General features: G+C 30.2%; 1 protein-coding gene across 1 annotated transcript in view; it reads left to right on the plus strand.

Annotated features, from left to right (window-relative positions):
• Window positions 1–2,293: 2,293 nt before the first annotated feature.
• Window positions 2,294–23,232, plus strand: part of LOC105668643 (uncharacterized) — a 472,083-nt gene continuing 451,144 nt past the window's right edge. The window contains 1 exon segment of the mRNA XM_067354097.1: window positions 2,294–2,665. The gene's annotated coding sequence lies outside the window, so the exon portion shown is untranslated.

Here is a 23,232-nt window from a genome sequence, read left to right on the forward strand (position 1 = left end):
GACTCCAGTTTCGTTTGCCAATGCGCCAATAATTAAAAAACTATATAATAATAAAACATTTAAAAAAATATAATAAAAGAAAAAAGAAATATAATTTATATCTCACTAGTTACGGCTATAGTATCTTCTTCAAACAGCAACACGCAGCGAAACAATGTCTCGTAAAATATTAAATTATAATTATTATAATAATTATAGCACTGGGAAAATAAATATACGTATTCAACAAAGATTTTCAAAGATTTTTACTGGACTGTAACCGACGGTAACAACCAAATGAGCATTGTGTTTTGATATTAGGAATTATATTTTATAGATGTATACAGAATTGACCGTGAGACGTGCGAGTGAATAAACGCAAAATCTTGAAACAGACGAAGACGGAAGAAGTGTGTTAAGATTGCTGTTTTCGTATTCAGCTGTTGTTGTATTCAGCTGTTTTAATAGAAAAATAAAATATATACAGAAATTGTTGAAAATTAAATTACATATAACACTAAACTTTCATACATTTATTTTCAATAATTTCTTTATACATTTTATTTCTCTATATGTACTTTATACTACTTTATAACAATCTTCAAACCATAAAAGAATTTTTTAATAGACGGTCAAGAATTTAGAGAAATTTACTTTTATTTTAACTTTAATTATTTATTTTATTTTTATATTTATTTCTTTTATTTTTGCACAAGATATGGTCCATCAACATCAAGACAATAAAAATTACTTTTACCTTAAATTATAATTTTAAAAAAGTGGTACGATAGGGCTCCAGGCGACGATTCACTTAAAAAAAATCGAACGCGCCTAGTTAGTGGAACCTCAAAGGTGGTGTAGAAGACCACTATTAATAACACTTAAAATTACTAATGAACTAATAATACGCTACACATACTTTAACATGCTAACAAGAGTGCAATAAATCTTCGATCTATTTGACTGCATTTGTAAGATGTATTTGACTGCATTGTATGTTACCGTTTCTCCACTAATCTCCACAGTACAGTAACTTTTGCTAATATGCAGTAATTTAAAATAAATAGTTAAAAATTTTCCAGGTGTGTAATCTTTCGATAGAGATAAATGTTAAGAAGCAAGCGTGGCTAATCGATTAAGGCGAGTGGCAGGAATATTGAAAATCTTGTATTTGAAAACTGCTTTTGTAACATTTTTTTTCTTTTTCAATATTTGTTTCTAGCACTGTACCATCAAGTGAATCATTAGATAATGCTTTTGGCTAAAAAATATTATTTTATATTTATTAACAATAATTGCACATGTTAAATTACACTTTGTTGCAATATGTATGTTGTAAAATGACTTCATTTTTCTATTTATAATAGCAAATTAGTATTCTTTTTAAAATAATTAGTTATTAGTTTAACATATGCAAATATATTATTAATATACGAAATAATATTTTTTAGCCAAAAAAACATTATTAACTAACTTACACTGTTAGAAACAAATGTGGAAAAAAGAAAAAAAAAAGTTGCGAAAATCAAGTCTCGAATACGGGACTTCGAATCCGCTAAGCACTCGCCTTACTCGATTAAAAGCGCTTGTTTCTGAGCATTTGCCGTCCGCAATGTGTTTACGTCGGCTCGATGGTAGCAAGACAGAGACGTCCGCTCTCTCTCTATAGCCGAACGGCCGAGCGCACACAGACGCGTGACGTAAGCGCTTCTTACTTGTGTTGGGGCTCGAGAGCCGCGAGCCCGGTAGTAGATATCGCATCACTGGTCGATGAGATCATCATGCTCTCCCCTTCCTTCGTCGCCCCTCGCCTACAAGCTGTTTCTAGCTCCCCCCTTACTTCATCGTCCCTCGCCCACAACCGGTTTGCCTGAGGTAACCTTCTCTCTATAGATCTTGGTTCCTGCCTACTATTGCTATCCTTGGACTGCAAACTACACATTGGTTCTTATGGAAAAGACTCACTCCAATATATTATACAGCTCAATATACCGAATATATCCGAACACATTGAAATAACCAAAGTCAATATATTATTCCCTTGCCGCATTTATCAGCTATTCCTTATTCCATCTATATATTTCAATATCTAGATAAGAACAGACTATGAATACGGTCCTAAAGGTCAGTACAATTTTCTCTGAAATAATTCTCTTAAACAATTTTTACTAGACAGAGAAATGATTGAAAAATATATTGAACTATACATCAGTTTTCTTTTTTTTAGTTTTATTATCTTTCTTCTCTAGTTTTTTAGTTTTATTATCTTTCTTTAGTTTTCATTTTTTTAGTTTTGCTGGTCAGGCGGTGGCGCCCTCGACAATTGCGCATGAGCAGCCGCGAACTACGAGAGTCTGTACGAGACGCAGAGGCTGTCACTTGTTGCGTTGCTGTCGGGTCCATCGTTCGCGTCTTGTTCGTCTCGGCTCCGGTTGCAGATCCGGCAGACACCGGTCAACGTGCGATACGTCTTGTGCGTTTTTCCACTCGAAACGTTATTCCGTGACATGCTACGCCGGTCCGTGCTGTTCTGCTCCGAAAAACAGGACGCGTGCCACAGTACAGTTATTGCACATGTAACGAAGTGAAGTTTGTCCTTTTATTTCCTCACGCCACAACAAGATCTATCTACGCACAACGGTATCGTTTGCCTCTCTGTTGACACCGATCTCAGCGAAAAATTATGGTGAGTGCAAAGATGGTACCTTGTTGCAATGCGCACCGAATTCCGCGTGATTCAGTTTAAGTGCATTTATTCTTGATGTTTTTTTTGAAAATTTAAATTTGCAACATATAACGCAATAGTGTAGATTTGTACAGATAAGTTTGGTCTCTCATTTGAGCTATGTAAAACGTGTAAATTAACTATATTTTTTACAAGTACAATCTTTATCTTCTTGTCTTATACTTTTTTTCTTATGCTTTGTTCTGCTTGTTATAATATTTACAATCTTTATTTGTAAGTGAATATTTATTTGTAAGAAAATGAATTACAATTAAAAAAGATTTCCAGAAGAAACTCTTCAGTCTATATGTATAAGATATTTTGAAGTTCTTTTGTTTGTTCTCACTATATTGACAATTCACACTTAAGAATAGTAAAACAATCGTAAAAGACAATCATAAAAAGCGATCATGTCGATTTTTATTGAAATAATTATTATTATTATCTTTTAATCTTATCAATCGGAGATTAGATTGCGCTGTTGAAAAAATTTCTATTTTTTTTATAATTATATATTTTTATTATTATGCTCTTGTAAAACTATCATAACATTCGATTTCCATAAAAAAGTAAATAGACAACCATAACATTTAATTTTGTTTAAAGTCTACGTATTAAACTAAAACGGATGCATTAATGATGTCTGGTGCGCTGACATTTACAAGCATGCTTTATAGTACACGATTTTTTTTCTTTTTTTGCTAGCTCTGCAAGCATAAAACAGTTGAATCATTAATTAGATAAACGAGAAACTGTACTCCTTAATTATTGTACAGAAATTTGACTGTTGAAAGTGGACACCAATTAATGTACCTAATTGTACGTATGCTCCTTTTGGTCGCGTGCATCTCAGCTAAAAAAATACATCGCCCTCACGTTGCAAACACATCGTCGTTTCCCCTCGCCTTCCTGTCCGACTTTATCTGTTCTTCGTACTCGCACATTCTGCCTCTTCGTCTCGTTTGCTACTTTTCTTTGTTTCCTCGTCCGTTTCTCGCATCAACAGTCTGAAGCTGTGACTGCAATGGCAACTCTACGGTAAGAATCTCAATTTGTATCCATACTGTACATTATACGAGTTACATCGTGTTGCAGTTATTTTCATTCGTGGATTGTTCAATCAATTTGAAATTGAGTCGAGCTCAGCGAAAATTTGATATGTGGGATCAATCGTCGCAATATTTTGACATTCAGTTTTAAATAACTTTTTAATTATTATTCTGAGTAAAACTCTGTAGAAATAAATAATAATTGTTTAACTTTTAAAATTCAAAATTTAAATTTTTATAATTAAAATTTTTGATTTGTAAAGTATTAATGTTTCAGAGTTTTTTAAAGAAATTATGCTCCAAATTCATTAAATATTGTAATAATTTTCAAATAAGAGATATTTTTATTGTGATTCCCCTAAATTTCTGCACCCATGCTTTGCTTTAAACGCCAATAATTTAACCACACTCCTTAATTTTTCTGTCTTTCTTCATTTTTTGTTTCTTTTTTTTCTTACTGTGTTTAGATCCTTTTATCCTACAGGTAATCATAATTTTCAGTAAAAGAAGAGATTCACTGCCCTAAACAAATGATAGTCTAGACATATTTTTATTTTTTTTAAATACATGTATTATTTAAAATTGTCACGCAAAATCCGTGAAAATTATTCTTATAAAATCTATCATATACAGGGTGTCCGATAATTGCTGAATCACCTCGGGTGTAGGTAGAGCGGTTTAAACCGAATAGAAAAGTCCTCTATCATTTTGCAATTTTCGCAATAATTAATGAGGAATTAATTAAAAAATATCGGCCAATTCGCGCGAGTTTAAGAGCGCGGCGAGAAGAGACCCGTGGTGATACAGCCCACTGTTATTTGGTTACTAGGCGCGCGATAAATCGTTGGGAGGAGCGCTCTATGAATGACAACGGCACATACGAGCGGTGTGTAACGCTAGATCCTTGCGTCCTAGCGACCACGTAACAACGGGCTGTCTCTTCTCGCCGCGCGCTTAGACTCGCACAAATTGGCCGATCTTCTTTAATTAATTTCTCATTAATTATTGCGAAAATCGCAAAACGATAGAGGACTTTTCTACTCGGTTTAACCCGCTCTACCTGCACCCGAGAGGTGATTCAGCAATTATCGGACACCCTGTGTATATACAGGGTGTTTCATAATGTCCGTGCCAACGCTCGTGTGCAAATAGAGTGCGGTAAACTGAATAGAAAAGTCCTTTACCGTTTTGCAATTTTTGCAATAGTAATTGAGATATTAATTAAAAGGGATTGACGAATAATCGCGCGTTGCGCGTAGCTAGATCGTGGGCTGTACACAGGGCCACATTTATACTTTTGGAGGCCCTAGGCGCAATATCATTATGAGGCCTCAAAAGAACAAGTCCATTTCAGTTAATCAAATTCATATGCATTTTTTTTTAATAAATTAAAAATATAATATTGGCTCAAATTATTCAAATAAATTATTAACAACAAGCTACAGAGCCCAAGCTGGATTTTCGTGCTTAATTTATTAATATATTATAACAAATGTTTAGGTCAATCTAGACGTTTCGACCATCTGGTTGTGGTCATCTTCAGTAGTTAGTTATTATAAAATTCGGAACATATTAATAAACAATCGTTACTTATAAAACTAATTCGGATATTACAATCTTCTTATATTCGTTACATTTAAAAATTGTTTAGAAGGACAACACATCTTGAAAGTCATGCCTCTTCTAATAACACCAATCTTAAGATCATCAGGAAGGAAATCATGTTTTACATTAAACATACACGATGTCCTTTTTAAGATTTGAATTGTGGTTGATTGCAATTATTCTCAATGCATAGCAGTACCGTCATGTTGTGTTTTCGTGTAAACTTTCTTATTTTAAAAAAACTAAGAACCAAAACTATTCGGTGTAACGAGTCAGTTTGCTAAAAATGATATTGGAGGTCCGTGTCGTTTGAGTGGACATGGCAAACTAGTTAACCATGTCCACTCAAACTAATTGCCATGTCCACTCAAACGACACGGACCTCCAATATCATTTTTAGCAAACTGACTCGTTACACCGAATAGTTTTGGTTCTTAGTTTTTTTAAAATAAGAAAGTTTACACGAAAACACAACATGACGGTACTGCTATGCATTGAGAATAATTGCAATCAACCACAATTCAAATCTTAAAAAGGACATCGTGTATGTTTAATGTAAAACATGATTTCCTTCCTGATGATCTTAAGATTGGTGTTATTAGAAGAGGCATGACTTTCAAGATGTGTTGTCCTTCTAAACAATTTTTAAATGTAACGAATATAAGAAGATTGTAATATCCGAATTAGTTTTATAAGTAACGATTGTTTATTAATATGTTCCGAATTTTATAATAACTAACTACTGAAGATGACCACAACCAGATGGTCGAAACGTCTAGATTGACCTAAACATTTGTTATAATATATTAATAAATTAAGCACGAAAATCCAGCTTGGGCTCTGTAGCTTGTTGTTAATAATTTATTTTTTTTTAAGTTTATTGAAAATAAAAATCGACATTTTCATAATAACTTATTTTAATAAAATTAAAATAACACAACATTATACATATATTTGCGTTTTAAAAAAGTATAAAAACAAATCAATTCAAATTTAATTTTTAAAAAATTAAGTTTTTTTTTCTGGCTTTGGTTTTAGCAAATATATCTATAATGTCATCATAATTAATCGAGTCCATTATATCTGATTCAATGCATAATAACGACAGGTTACTTGTTTTATTTTGGTGCAAGTTGCTTCTTAAATAATTTTTTATTCGTTTCAACACTGAAAATGAGCGTTCAGCACTTGCATTTGAAATAGGCATCGTCAAAAATATTTTTAAAATTGTTTCTACGTTCGGAAAAGTAGACCTTAATCCATCGTTTATAAATTTATACATATTTTTAATTGAAAAATTTTCTTCTTTTATCATTATTAAAAATTGCTTAACTTCATCAATAAATTTTTCTGTGTCAATATCAGTCCCATAAGTTTGTAAAATTTTGTCAATACTAGTCTTGTACTTGGTTTGATCTATATCTTTCTTCAAAAAAATGTTAAACATCTCTAATATTTCTAAATAGCTTTTGTTTCTTTCATTAATTTCTAGAATTAGCTTATCAGAAATGACATTAAAAGTATTAACAATGAAATTTTCTTTCCCATGTAATATAATCTCATCGTTAGATTGTGAAACTTCGTCACACATTTTTTTTCGTTTTTTTAGTCTTTTTTTTCATCTTTAAATTTTGTTTTATCTGTTAATAAATTCGCTTCTTCATTTAAAGCAGCAAAACTATTTCTTATATCTAAAATAAAACCAACTAAAGACTGTAACAAATTATTAGCTAACAACAAATCCATATCAGGATTTTGTAGAGATTTACTAGTAGCATTTATTCGTTGTAAAATTTTGTCCCACGCAACTGTTAAAATTGCTGTTTCTAAATTGTCAAAATCTTCAGCCAATGATGAGCTCTCTAATTTAGAAATAGGTTTTTCATGAGGAGAAATGGATAGTTCAAGTAATGCCTCTTTAATTTGTTTATATCCACGTTTCAAAGCCAATATAGCGTCAGCTCTTGCGGACCACCTCGTTTTACTTAGTCTTTTAACTGTTAAAGATTTTTTTCTCAAATGTTTAAAGAGTATACCCCATCTTCTTGTTGAAGATGAAAAGTAATTATATACATTTTGAATAAAACAAAAATATTGCACTGCTTCCGGACAAGATTCAGCAGCAGAGTTGCCAATTAAATTTAAGGAATGACTAGAGCATGGTATATAATGTGCAGAGGGACTATGTTTTTTCAGCCTAGCTTGTAAACCTGTATAGACACCTTTCATATTAGCAGCGTTATCATAGCTTTGTCCTCTGCACATTTTTATGTCCAAAGATAATTCTTCTAATTTTTTTAATACTACCTCTTCTAAGTATAAGGAATCATGTTGTGTAATACTGATGAACCCGATAAATGTTTCTCTAATGTCAGAATTTGCAGTAACGTACCTAAATATAATAGCTAGTTGGTCATTATGGGCAATGTCGGGCGTTGAATCGAGTATTATTGCAAAATAAGCAGTTTCCTTAATTTCTGATATTAATATTTCTCTTGTTTTATTAGCTATTAACGCTATGAATTCATCACAAATATGGTAAGAAAGATAATTTGATTTGCCAGAACCACAGTTGGCGTACATTTTAATGTGATGTTTTAAAAAATCATCAAATTCACTTAAATAATGTAAACACGATAAATAATTTCCGCAAGAATCAGAAAAAATATCATTTGTATTGCCTCTAAATGCTAGCCCTAATTTACTCAATAACTTAATGGTAGCTATTATTCTTTTTAAAACCTCTCTCCAATAATTTTCTTCAGATTGTATTTGTTTCATTAATTCAGAATCAATTCTACTATTTACAGAACTTGATTTTCTTTTGCGATATGTGCACATTGCTCGTATATGCTCAGTAGAACGCTCGTGATCACATAAGATTTGTGTTATATTTCTCCAGTCATTAAAACCCTTCATTAAGCTATTATTTGACTTAAAAAACAATTTACAAACAAAGCAGTAAATCGCTTTGCTGGTTTCTGAAAAAATTAGCCACTCTCGTTTCTCCTTTGTTCCATTCGCCTTTTTACAGTAAAAATGTGATTCATTTACATTTCTGACATATATTCTATTACGTTCTGTGTATTCTTTTTTTAAATTTTCGATTTTACCAACACTCTGAGGCATATTTATTAAAATATGCTCAATAAATTGTTCATTAATACTAATTGGCCACACTGCTATATCTATAGGATAATAGATAACCTGTCTACTAGTAAGTACAGACTCCAATTAAAAATTTTCTTCAAAACCTTCTTGATTTGTTTCATTTACTTCTTTCTCTCCTTCTATGTTTTCCACATTATTTTGATGTTTTTTATTTTCACTTTCGTCTTTTTCTGATACTGATACCAATGTTTCGCTTTCAGTCTGAGAAGTTTTAGGTGCAATTTCAGTTCTATGAAATTCTTCATTTCCTTCATTCTTAGAAGAACGTAAGAAAGACAAAATTGCCCCTTTTTGACTATTTAGCTGTTTTTCCTTTTCTCTGAGTCGTTTTCTTTTACTAGCTCCAGATTCAAACTTTCTTGGCATCATTATATGTATTATATTATACTATAAAAAGCGAAATAAATATTTATTAAAAACTTAAATATAAGGACTCAAATAATAAAATCAAAAATAAAATTAAAATTAAAAGCTAGAATCCAATACTAGATGTCCATGTAAAATATCTCAACAAAAAGAATACATAAAATAAATTTTATTTTAAAATAAATGTTATTTTCTTTCTTACGTTCTTCTGAGAATGAAGGAAATGAAGAATTTCATAGAACTGAAATTATACCTAAAACTTCTCAGACTGAAAGCGAAACATTGGTATCAGTATCAGAAGAAGACAAAAGTGAAAATGAAAAACATCAAAATAATGTGGAAAACATAGAAGGAGAGAAAGAAGTAAATGAAACAAATCAAAAACAATACAAAAAGAATACATAAAATAAATTTTATTTTAAAATAAATTTTATGTATTTTTTTTGTTGAGATATTTTGCATGGACATCTAGCATTGGATTCTTTGGCTTTTAATTTTAATTTTATTTTTGATTTTAAATATTTATTAAATTCAAAATCAATATACATATATAAAAAGTTAAGAAACACTATTTTATTTATTTTTTAATCTTTAAAAACTTTTTAAAAAATAATCATCTTTAAAAGCTACTAAAAACGCTGAGTTGAGTGAATAAAGATATCAAAAATTTACTAATGGTCAATTATATGTCGCACTTTCAAAGATTAGGAATGCTGCCAATCTTAGGGTTAAATTACCTAATGATTCAAATTGTTACACGATGAACTTGGTGTACAAAGAATTATTAGATGATTAGATAAACCATTAGTAAAAATTCTAAACTTATAAAAAATATCTCGTTCTTAAAACGGGACAGTAAAGCTAGTGAACATATAAATAAATAAAATAAAACAATTACGCTAAAAAAATACAAAAATAGAAACAGTAGTATCTTGGTTTTGTTAAAATAAACGAGTAACAGTAAAATAAGAATAATAAATTCATTGAAAAATAAATTCTTATCAATTGTGGCAACTACTTTAATCAAATAATTAATAAGTATATACACTTGTATACTGCTTTACAAATACTAACCAAATAACTAAACTATCAGTTGTTAGAAAACTAAGGAATAGCGATAAGCTAAAAAAACATTCCACAATTCTATTTCTTTTCTCACCTTCTACGGTTGTGTGAAATATGTAGATATAGGGAACAAAATAGTTATTATCCCAATAGTTTTTTGCCTCGTTCGTGGTACGCTCACGTAGACTGACTGCACTAATAATGTCCGTCGCCGACTAGGCATGTGTGTAAAACAATCGAAGAGAGCCAGAACATTAGACGCGTTCGGCCGTCGAGATCGAGCGGTAATGGGAGGATAGGAGGTGTCGTCTAAGGAATCGGCTCGAAATATGCATCTAATTCTAAGCACTCCATTATATGATGCAAAAAGGCGAAATTTAATAAACAATTACCGCTTACAAATTTTTCAGCGGCCTCTAGTTTTTATATTATGAATTTAATATTTAAAAATAAGTATTTTATTTTGCAACTATAACTAGGCTGTTTTTTATATTGTTATTTGTGAGGAGTAGAGTTTTAAAATGTGGCCCCATAGAGAATGAGGCCCCAGCTTGCGCCTAATGCGCCTTATGGTAAATGCGGCCCTGGCTGTACACTCTAAACGTGACAACAACGAGGATCGCATGGCAACGAAAAATAACACGTAGCAAGAGCAGGAGTGATATGCGTTGTTATTTTTCGTTGCCATGCGATTCTCATTGCTGTTACGCCTAGAGCGTACAGCCTACGATCTAGCCGCGATCAACGCGCGATTATTCGTCAATCCCTTTTAATTAATATCTCAATTACTATTGCGAAAATTGCAAAACGGTAAAGGACTTTTCTATTCAGTTTACCACACTCTATCCGTACACGAGCGTTGGCACGGACATTATAAAACACCCTGTATATATTTTTTTTTAAATCACAAACTTTGATTTTTTAAATTTAACTATTTTGTTTTTTACTATTAATGGATTTTATTATAAAACTTGTATATGAGAGTGAAATATTGCAAACATTATTTTATATCAAATAAATAAGTTGTCAGGGGCATAAAGAGCCACAAACGCCGGATCTTAGTGCGAAAAGTCATATAATCAAATTAAAAACATATACAAATACAAACGTTTTGATCTGACATCAGGCCTTTCTCAGTGTGACAAGGTCGCATAAAATAAAAGTTGCACGCAATAATATAAAAGATAGATAAAATAAAGTATAAAATATGTGATAATCAGCGCATAAGTGCAATAGTCTACCATCTCACAGTCAGTTCTTTACGTTTTGATTACTAATTTGGATTTGATTTTATTACAATTTTAATTCTGCTGACTCCGTTCTATCTTATGCGCTAATTATCACATATTTTATACTTGATTTTATCTATCTTTTATATTATTGCGTGCAACTTTTATTTTATGTGACTTTGTCACACTGAGAAAGGCCTGATGTCAGATCAAAATGTTTGTATTTATATATGTTTTTAATTTGATTATATGACTTTCCGCACTAAGATCCGGCGTTTGTGGCTCTTTATGCTTCTGAGAACTTATTTATTTGATTTTATCATTTAAGCCTTTATATATTTCTTACTTTTTTATTAGTTTATTTATTTATTTATTTTATTTATTTATTTTTCTGTGTATTATTATAAAGTAAATGTTGATAATGCTTCGTGCATATTTTTCAAATTTATATTTTTAGATTATCAAATTTCACATAATGCATATTTCCCCTTTCTATTTTTCTCTTTGTAAACAGAAAATATCTCGGTATATATGTCAATCTTTTTATTTTGATTTATCATAATATATGTATATACCTGATTTTTTAATTAATTTATTTCTATTGCACATTTCTTTGTTGTAAAAAATTTTCTTCAAAATCCAATATTTTTTTATATCCAGTTTTAAATTTTATAATCCAATTTTATACATACATATTTTATTATCCATTTTATATATATTTACTATTTTAAGTACAATTTTTTGTATAAAGAAATAATAATAAATAATAATAATTTATTATAATCCATAAGTTTTGAATAAATTTTTTCCCTTTCTCTCTCTTTTACCTTTATTTTCTTTATTTTTTTTATAACTTCTTTTCTCCCGTTTCAATTTTCCGCGGCTATGTTTGCGAATTTTCTTGGAAGTTTTTAGTTGTCAGCGTTCACCATGCGATATATTGTATATTACGCGTACGTTGCGTTTTTATTTCGCGCGTATTGCATTTATGCAAGAGTGTACCGACTGATCGTTGAAATCGTACACACAGACCAAAGATACTCTGAAAGATACTGAGAAAACATTGTAATCTGCAGGATTCTTTTGTATCCATATACATTTTGATATGCTAATTTTTAATGGTTTTGAGAAATTTCAATTTTTTTTCTACATTACTTACTATTATGTTTTAGTGATGATATAATCACAAGATTGAATTTCTCCAAAAAATAAATAAACAAATAAAATTTAAAGTCAAAATATAAATTGCACATCTAATAAAAAAATTATGGAATGGAACAAATTTGGATGTGCTATACCATAAGCATTGCTAACAACCTTTTTCTTTTTATTTTATTTTTTTTATTTTATAATCTTTTAATCTTATCTTTGTAATATGGAAATTTATTTATATTTTTTATGCTCTGCAATTGTAACTATAAATCCCCACAATAAGTCTCTACTAAATATCGGCTTTATGCAATAAATTAAATTCTATTATCTCCAGCATAGATCTTACTCTCTTTGTATAGAATCTTATGTTTGCGAGAACTTCCCGGTAATAGAAAAACGATTTCAAGTACGAAAAAGAGGAAACTATAATAGCATCCTCTTCCATAGAGGCTTCCGCGTTACGAGGATGCCAGGGATGTTAGTAAACGATCATTAATTGATTCGAATGCGGTAAATACACATTGTTCTGCACTCGTAAAAAGAAAAGAGGGGGAGGGGAGAGAGAGAGAGAGAGAGAGAGAGAGAGAGAGAGAGAGAGAGAGAGAGAGAGAGAGAGAGAGGGAGAGAGGGAGAGAGAGATCGCCGCGACTGCCAGAAATAATTTTCTCCCCCAACGAAAACCGAAAGGCGTGTGCGTCTCTACCAAAATAGGCGGATGTGAGACGGACTGATGTTTACGAATTCATTCATGGAAGAGAGAGAAGCGAGGACATGGGAGCAAGGAGGAAGAGGGTTCCGGGTAGGAGAGGGATCCGAGTTTAAGACCGTTAACATCGTTTCTTCTCCCTTTTTAATGATTGAATTGCAACCATGGATCGTTGGCCAAACATTTGCGATGCGCTTGATTTATTTATTTTTATACCGGCTACCGTGCGTATGAGTTATTTAAAAATAATTTCTTTTTTGAAATCAAATCAACAATTATTTTTGTATTAAAAATTTCAAAATTTGATAAAGTGATGAAAAAATATTGTCTTCATATATTTATTAAAGAATACATTCACAAATTTTACAAAAAAACTTTACATTTAAAAGTTAAATAGCGCAAAATTATATACACACATAATAATATATACATATCAAAAGACACGGTCGTGTCTCGCGCCAAGTTCACCCGCAATGCGCAAAATGCGACCGTGATATCTATACGCGAGACTGAAAAGAGCTGAGATTATTGGATTTGAATAATGCCTAGACTGATCAATTTGAAAATACGCTAAATCGATTGTATATACTTAAATTATATTATAAAAATATGTTTGTTTTTACTCTACGTGCTCTATAAATGAAGTTATAATAGTCCAAAGTCAAAATGTTGAAAAATCTATTTAAGTCATCATCGTTTGAGATGTATGTTATGATTTTTGGATGTTACATTTATTAACATTTGTAATTGAAAATCTATTTTAGAATAAGTCAACAATTTTTAACTTTAATAACAATAAGTCATATATTTCAAAAGTTAGATCATTGATTTGCGGAAATTTTAACATTTAACAATTTTGAATAATGACAATAATTCATGGATCAGGAAATCTGGAATAAATCATTACTTACACTATAATAATGATATGTTAAAAAGCAATATGATACAAATTAGCGAACCGACAAAATATTTATTTTTTAGAAGTTTTGTTAATTTGAAGTAAAACGATGGGAATGTAGAGCCAAAGCAAGGTGTTCGTAGCTTATTATTTTTTCTATTATTCTTGTTAATAATTCAAGGTGATTACAAAACTGATACAGTAGACGTTTCGGTCACGTTATGACCATCTAAAGTACAAAATCCAGATAATTAAATTTGAGTCAATTACTAAAATATAAAAATGAAACTTATAAACTAACGCCTACGATCTTATTGAGTCACTATATAATCATCATAATTATAACAAAAGAATTAATTTGAAAAATTCAATAAAATTGCAAATTACAGTAACATACCTTAGAGATTGTGTAATTTTCGTATAGAAAAGACTTGTTGTTCGTTTGACGTACTATGGATAATTTTGAGGATGCATGTAACTGTTAATGATAGGAGGGAAATAAAGAAAAAGAATTAGGAGGAGGGAGGAGAGTGGGGTTAAGAGTGTATGTAATTTCAATTTCAAGATTAAATATGTGATAATAAATTGAGGATTGTGGAATATGTATCAGAAAGGAATTCAGTTTTGTTAATGTTATTACGGATTAGTAAATAAATTTAACGATTAGATATAAAAGATAAAAGTAGAAGTTACACAATTTTTTGTGGAATTGGTATGATATCCATGAAAAGGGCATATCTATAAAAAATTACTTTTTTAAAAAAATGTACAAAAAAAGCGCCAAGTACACGCGATTGTTAGAACAGTGTTGTATACATGTATGTATAATAAATAAAAACCTATGGAAAAAATTTATCATATTATATTTTATCTATAGAAAAAAAACTTTATATATTCTAAACTATTCTAAACTTTATATATTCTATATTATAAAATATATTCTACTATAATATATATTCTACTATAAAAAACGTTATATATTCTATTTATATCATTCTATAAAAAATATGATATCAGAAAATGGTGCCAAGAAAATAAAAATTATATACTTTATTACTACAAAAATAGAAAATTGTTTTATATTAAAAAATTGATGTCAATAAAAATTTAAAAAATATTTAATGCAATAAAACTTTGCGCACTGTTACACTGAATAGCACGTTAACTAACATAATGTTAATTAATATCTTATGTTCAATATGCAAACGCATATTACATATATATGGTAAATAATTAGTAACACTCAAAAGAAAATAATTGAAAAAGGAAGAAAATATATTTTACAATCAATGATAAAATATTATATCAAAAATTCGTACTTTTATCTAAAATTATCATTGTGTAATAATTAAGTATATAATATTAAATTGAATCATTATTTATTTCTATAGTCCTAGATTATTTGAGGTGTAGTATTGGGTTGATCAAAAAGTTCGTTCGCATTTTTGCAACAGATGATGTCATTAATAAATTATACTAAGCATCTAATGACTTTGAACATTGGATTGTGATATTTTTAGTATTTCTGCAATCACTCGCATTGTCATGTGTAAATTTATTCCCATCAGTGACTTGATTTTGTCGTCGTCAACTGTAACTGGCCTCACCATCTTCAAGTGTCACTCTGACGGAATCACATGAATCAAGTTTGATACGTTCTTTCTGTTACAGTATACTCCCCATAAATGGTACAAATCTTTTTTAAGGTCTACGTTGCAGTTTTGCCTTTCCGATAGTAAAAAAGCATCAAGTAATGGAAATACCCTTTATTTTGCTCCATATTTAAAACAATGCCAAATTTACAAATCTCAATCCATTTCAATAATTTTTTTTAAATGCGCAGAAAGTTGTCAGTTATAAAATGATTTAGCATATTATCTCATTGGATAATGTGTACATAGTGCAATTTATTGCAAAAATGTGAACGAATCTTTTTCATGAACCCAATATATGTATACATACGACGACATATCGGTTCAGATATTCTTTGTTTACAAAACAAGAATCACTGACAATTGTTCAAGTTTAAAAAAGTGCAAATTCTCCAATGTTTAAAATTAATTTTTTAAAAAATAAAATCCTGTATTAATAAATTATGAGTCAAAAATTAAATAACAAATTTTTTAATAATTGCATTTTTCTGAACTTGAATAAGATTTTCAATGATATTGTGTAATAATTTAGGAAGTGTGCTTTTAATTTTTTGACAACTATAGCATATTTTTATATCCACATACATGCGTGCGCACTCACACACACACACACACACACACACACACACACACACACGCGCGCGCGCGCGCGCGCGCGACAATAATCTGCAACCACTTTTTCGGAAGTAGGTATTCAGTAAAGAAATGTATTCTCTAGAGCAGTCTGCCTTTTTCTTCTATGGCCTTCTTGGAACTTCTTTTGAGAAAATCTCTGCGCTGTAACAGATGGCGGCAGATGGTAGACTACTCGATCAGGTTAGATCTTGCGGACAAAGAATATCCAAACCTGCCGACGTAAGCAAAGGATCCTCAAGGTGACGCATTCCTTCGGTATGGGATTGGGCAGCTAATGTGCAGGTATCTGCAACGGGCACATTAAATGTAACGGAATCCTCACAATCGACGCTTTGTGTAGTCGAAGTTGCCGTTGTATTCACTCAGCCTCGTCCGCATGTTAAATTTTTGTTCTTCACTCTTCCGCATTCATTTGAAGATTCCAAGATGATTTAAACGCCTATGACATCATTGCCGTTGTCTAATATTTTCGACGATTTTCGAAGCTCGCAGCAATTTGAATAAAATATATCATATATATAAAAGAATGATACGAAGAAAAAAAGATTTAAATAGAACATTCTCTTTGCGTTGAATGCTTAATTTTTAAATGCCAACAAATATATCTCTATTCTACTATTTAATCAAATCTTATCTTTTCCTATCTTTTAACTGCTGAAAGCAATTATAATAAATCTATCTATCTAAACTCAGGACGAACAGATTAGTCGCTTTCTATAATAATATTGATATCAATAAAATTTAATACTAATTGTAAGACATCATGAAAAAGTAACAACGAACAAAAGTAAAACTCAATGTTAATCCATTTCTAAACAAATATTAATATAATCAGAAGATTTCAACAATATATAGCTTGTATCAAAATTAGTTCTTCAAATTAGATTCCACAAATTATTAATTGATATACAAGGTTTTAGGTATTATTTGATGAAATATAATGTGAATGCACTTGGACTTAAACTTATAAATTGAACATTGCATTATGAAAAATGAAAATGTCAAGAACATCATAAAAAATAACAAGGAAAATAGTGACATTTCAACATAAATTATGTGCTAGATTTTAAGTAAATACCATACTTATATTATTGTAAGTATAATAGAATAGGCATAAAGATTAATCCGATTTTTATTACACTATCAGACACTGAAGATAGTACAAAAGTAAACCAAAACGTTTGAAGAACTTGTAAAATAATAAAGTTTTAAATTAAATCCAGCAGCAGTCTTTAAGCTCATGTTTTTATTTTTATTTTATATTGCTTAATTTTTGTTAGTACGACTCTCCATAATATTCGTAATTACCGTAATATTACGTTTATACGAATATAATAGTCGGTATTCACATCTCATAGTTAGTGATAAATGGTGGTTCTTTGATTATCGGTTTATAATCAGTTTATATACATGATATCTTCATAAAACAAATAAAGCTTAAGAGTCAAATAGCTTAGTATTTGATTTAACTGTAAGATTATAAATATGATCAACCAATGCATTCATTAAGCATTTAAGAAGAACGAATTTTATTAAAACTTTAAAACTTTTTAAATATGCCGCTAATATTTATTAATCTTTTTATTTAAGTATTTGTTGTGGTAAATAATAAATTTTAAATAAAAATGGCAAATGTATGACACAACTTGTATTTTTAACATAGTTATATTATTCAACTTTAACAATTAAATGCAATGCATTCGCGCTTACATTTATTATTTTTTTAAAAGAATTACCAAATGGAAAACCATTTGCTATTGACTGGTATTTTGTTTTGCGTTTCCATATTCATCGCATAATTAATAATACATATGTTAACATATGATAATACATAGATTAATACACCAATAGCCTATTAATAATATCTCTATATTACCAACATGTATTGAAATCATAGAATTGAATTGAGATATACTAATAATTACATTTTGTATGCAACGATCATTTTCGTTAAATTTACAGTTAATTTTATAATGAACTAGACACACACCACAAGCGGGCTACATGCGTACCATTTTATAATTTTAAATTTTATAATTACAAAGATAATATATATGTATATATATATATACAGGGTGTCTGGCAATAATCGCCCCACCGGTCATATACAGGTAGAGGAGGTCAAATCGAGTAGAAAAGTCCTTTACCATTTTTTAATTTTCATAATAAGTACTGAGTAATTAACGAAAAAAGATCGGCGAATCCGCGCGAGTAAAGCGCGCGCGGTGAGAAGGACGTCCCATTGCTACGCGATCACTAGGACACAAGGATCTAGCGTTACGCGCCGCTCGTATGTTGCCATTGTCATTTGTAGAGCGCTCCTCCCAACGCTTCATCGCGCGCCTAGTGATCGCATAGCAGTGGGATGTCATTCTCGCTGCGCGCGCTTTACTTGCACGGATTCACCAATCTTTTTTCGTTAATTAGTTAGTACTTATTACAAAAATCAAAAAATGGTAAAGGACTTTTCTACTCGATTTGACCTCCTCTACCTGTATATGACCGGTGGGGCGATTATTGCCAGACACCCTGTATATATGTATATACAGGGTGTCAATTAAGTCCCGGGACGGCTGAATATTTTCTCATGTAAGGTATTTTTGAAAAAGGTCAAAGTCATTTCTGAAGTAATTTTCAACGAGGAATTCAACGGTGACCTTCAATTTGACCTTGAGCTTGACCTTCAAGGTCATTTCAAGGTTAGGTTAGGTTTTTTAAATAGAAACCCCTATTTTTGATTCCAAAATCTAATAGCTGGTGTCAAGAGCTTTTCAAAACACTATAATAAAGTATATTTTTATAAATTGAATGTTTTACAAGATATTTTGTATTTTATGTCAAAATACTGTAATTTGCAAGCCTCATAACTCGAAAAGTACTTAATGAAAAATAACTTCATTATAGTGTTTTGAAAAGCTCTTGACACCAGCTATTAGATTTTGGAATCAAAAATAAGGGTTTCTATTTAAAAAACCTAACCTAACCTTGAAATGACTTTGAAGGTCAAGCTCAAGGTCAAATTGAAGGTCACCGTTGAATTCCTCGTTGAAAATTACTTTAGAAATGACTTTGACCTTTTTCAAAAATACCTTACATGAGAAAATATTCAGCCGTCCCGGGACTTAATTGACACCCTGTATATATAAATATATGTATATATACAAATAAAATTGATATGATAAAGATAATATAAAATTTTAATAAATTAGTAAATTAGTGAATTAATTAAAAGTAACACTAAATTTAATAATAATTTTATAATAATTTTTATAATAATTTTATAATAATTATTAAAATTTTATATTATTTTTATTATATCAATTTTATTTGTTAAGGTGACATTTTGTGAAGTTATGTCAAACTTTGGTTCCTAAATCAAGATTTGAATGTTTAATTTCAACTATATCAGTGCCCGATGTTAAGTTACAGAAAATATTTACTGTTGAAGAGTTACTTACTGTTCAGTTATTATATTTTACAAATTTAATTTCTTTATGTGTAATTTAATTTTAAAAAAACAGGAAACAAAAATCTATCTCCACAAAGTTATTGCAAATTTTGTTAGCTTTCATTTAAAAAAAAAAAGCATCGAAATCGGTTAACATTTCGAGACTGTAGCTTTTTTTGAAACACGAAATGTCGTTTGGCCCCACTGTGCGGCGGTACTTAAATTTTGAAGTCTTATAACTCAGGAAGATCTCAATTAAAAAAGGTTTGTAACCAGTGTTTCGAAAACGCTTTGACGTCAGCTACAAGAATATGAAATAAAAAGTAAGGGTTCCCATTTGAAAAATTCAAGTCGACCTTGACATGACCTTCACGACGCCATTCAAGGTCAATCGCATATGCCCATGTAATGCATTACTTGATCACCAACAACTTTTATCTGAAACATTTTTTAAAATAACCACTTCCCTTGTTTTTAAATGGGGTGTACGGGTGGTCCGAAACACCCGTTGTATGTATGTATGTATGTATGTATGTATGCATGTATGCATGTATGCATGTATGCATGTATGCATGTATGCATGTATGCATGTATGCATGTATGCATGTATGCATGTATGCATGTATGCATGTATGCATGTATGCATGTACAGCAAAAACACTTAGTCTAATGTAAATAATAAATAATAAAAATTAAATAATCAGATAATTAAATTTAAATAATTTATAAAATTTTATATGGAAATTTTATATGGAAATTCGACTCTACATCCTAAATAATACAATAAAAGGACGATTTTTATTCATTCGGACATTTATCTGTCCGATTTCTGAACAATCAGTTCAATATCTGAATTCTCTGTGTTTAGGTTGTATCAGAAAAATTAAACTGATAAAAATAATTACTATGTTTTTAATCTTACTAGCCACTTTTTGTAAGTTTTATATAATTATCATGACTAAAACTTAAATGTGAGATAGATTGCGCAACGCGCGCCGCATAGCGATAAACGAACAAACTAGCAATTACTGAATATTGCTTTTGTAATGTTTTTGGAATGTTGCTGTCACATTCTCATGAAATATTACAATTACGTGTTCCAATAATGTCTCAACAATATTACATTACAACTTGCAAGATTGTAACGTTGCTGCAATGTAATTGTAATGTTCTGTGCTGTATGGGAAACCTCTATTTTTCATTGCATAGTCTTGTAGTTTACCTCGGGAGCTTTTCAAAACACTATGATAAAGTATTTTTTCATTAAGCACTTTTCGAGTTATGAGGCTTGAAGTTTGCACTACCACCGGCATTAGCATCAGTGTTGTGAGATTTGTACACTTTGGCCACAGTATAAGTAAGAACAGAAGATTCACTCTCCTGAAAAAATGGATATAGAGATTAACGTGACGTCATGCACAACCAACATCATGGCGACTATCGTCTGCTATCGTCTAGTGGAGCTGCGTTCCGAAATTCACTGCCAGTACTGAAAATCTACAACATACATAACGTAAACTATAGATTTCCAGTACTTGCAGTGAATGTCGAAAAGCAGCCTGAATATAATTAACTGTAATCAGTATTTGTAGTGTGGTGTCAAAAACCTGATTACAGAAATTAAGTTGTAGAAACTTAAAATTAAATAAAAATGTATTTGTGATATAGAGCAAAATAACAAGATATTGACTATATTCTTTCCAGATGCACGATGTGGTAAAAGAATAACATTTATAATAAATTTATTTACAGTGAATTAACAGTGAGTTGTTATAAAATGAATACAATATAGAAGCATTAAACAAATATAAAGATAAAGATAAAATAGAGAATCTGTGTCAAAAAACCTCTTAATCTAATTCAGTTAAAAGCATTAGAAGCATTAAATAAATAAATAAATAAAAATGTATTCATACTGTAATTTATGAATTTTCTATGCTATTGTAATTGTGTAATATATATATGTATATGTAATATATTGTTATAATTGTTTTTGTTAATTTTCCATTTACTAATGTAATAATATTATATTTGTCAGATAATCAAGTAATATAAATTTTGACCAAAAATATAAAGAAAATTTGTATAACCTTATATTTTAATTTTATTATTAATAATAATATAATTTTAATATTAATCTTAATATTTAATAATTTTAAAATCTTTAACAAGATATAGATAAAATATCATTAAAATTACAATAACATTACTATTCAACATTGTATTTGTATTTGTAAATGTAAATGTAAATGTATCGATTTATTAGAGTGTAATATTAATAATGTATTGATATATTTTTATATTTTATACAAATAATATGTATATGTTTTTACTTACAATGTTAAAGCACTATTTTAATATTTAATTAACATAATAATTATATTTTTTTAATTTTTATTTAATTTTTATTTTTATAATAATACAATTTTAATACAATTAGTTTATAGTACATAATATAAAATAAAATATTTATAATAAAACTGTGACTGATACATTTATTCAACATGATAAAAATTTTCAAGCAGTTTTTCTAATTCAAATTAGAGCGCGCGCGCACTATCAACAACATGATGGACAGACCACCATGTTTACCACGAAAATTAAAGATACCGATAGGGGGTGACTCTATTACAATATAATTATTTGTTGTCATGTAAACGCCCCGCTGTGCCGTTGAGCGGTGGCGCTGTATGGCGCTGTAGACGGTGAGCGCTTGCCACTTACTGTGTCGGTCTTGTCTAACTAACTTCCGGCTTCTTCCCGTATAAAAATAAACGATCTCGTGCTATTTTTCTTCAAACAATTCTTTTTATTCGTTCCAATCCTCAACATTATTATATTGTATGTAATAAATATCAATTACATCAATTGTATTAAAAAATCCTTTATATCAAATGCACGCACGAGCAATGTATATGCAGCGAAACTGAGATGCGTTCGATCTTTAACGCTAGCTTTTGGATAGTAGATGCGATGACAATCCACCGATGGCGCGCTTATCTACACCTATCTACACCCATCTACTCCGAAAACGGATCTCATTTTTGCTCCTCAGTGTACAAATCTTACAACATTGCGCGCGCGTGGTCTGAAGACGTAGTGGGGAGACGATAGGCATTAGCTTACGAAAATCGACCGAAATGTGCAGGTCGTACCAAGCACTGGTTTACAATCTATCCGATACATATACAAAGACCACATGTCAGTGTAGTGAGTTATCAGTACAAACAAATACGTAGACACGGATATTGCGTCGATAATGTCTATTTCATTTTTAGTTCCATTGAAATGATGGCGCTTTCGCGTTGGAGCTCGGCTATCACTCCAGCATCTTCTTAAGTTATTAATGTTGTAATATGTATTTAAAATATATTGAAAATATCAAGATTGTCTCATCCAATAGGCATTGATTTTATGAAACATTCTTCAGTCGAAATATATGCACTGGATCATGATTTGCTGTACAACCATGCTTTTCTATTTATCAGGCAATTAGCGATACATTAAAGGAAAAGTAATTATTAAATAATAATCGTATTTTTCATAAAATT

Source organism: Linepithema humile, chromosome 4 (assembly GCF_040581485.1).
Source record: "Linepithema humile isolate Giens D197 chromosome 4, Lhum_UNIL_v1.0, whole genome shotgun sequence".
Classification (NCBI taxonomy): domain Eukaryota; kingdom Metazoa; phylum Arthropoda; class Insecta; order Hymenoptera; family Formicidae; genus Linepithema; species Linepithema humile.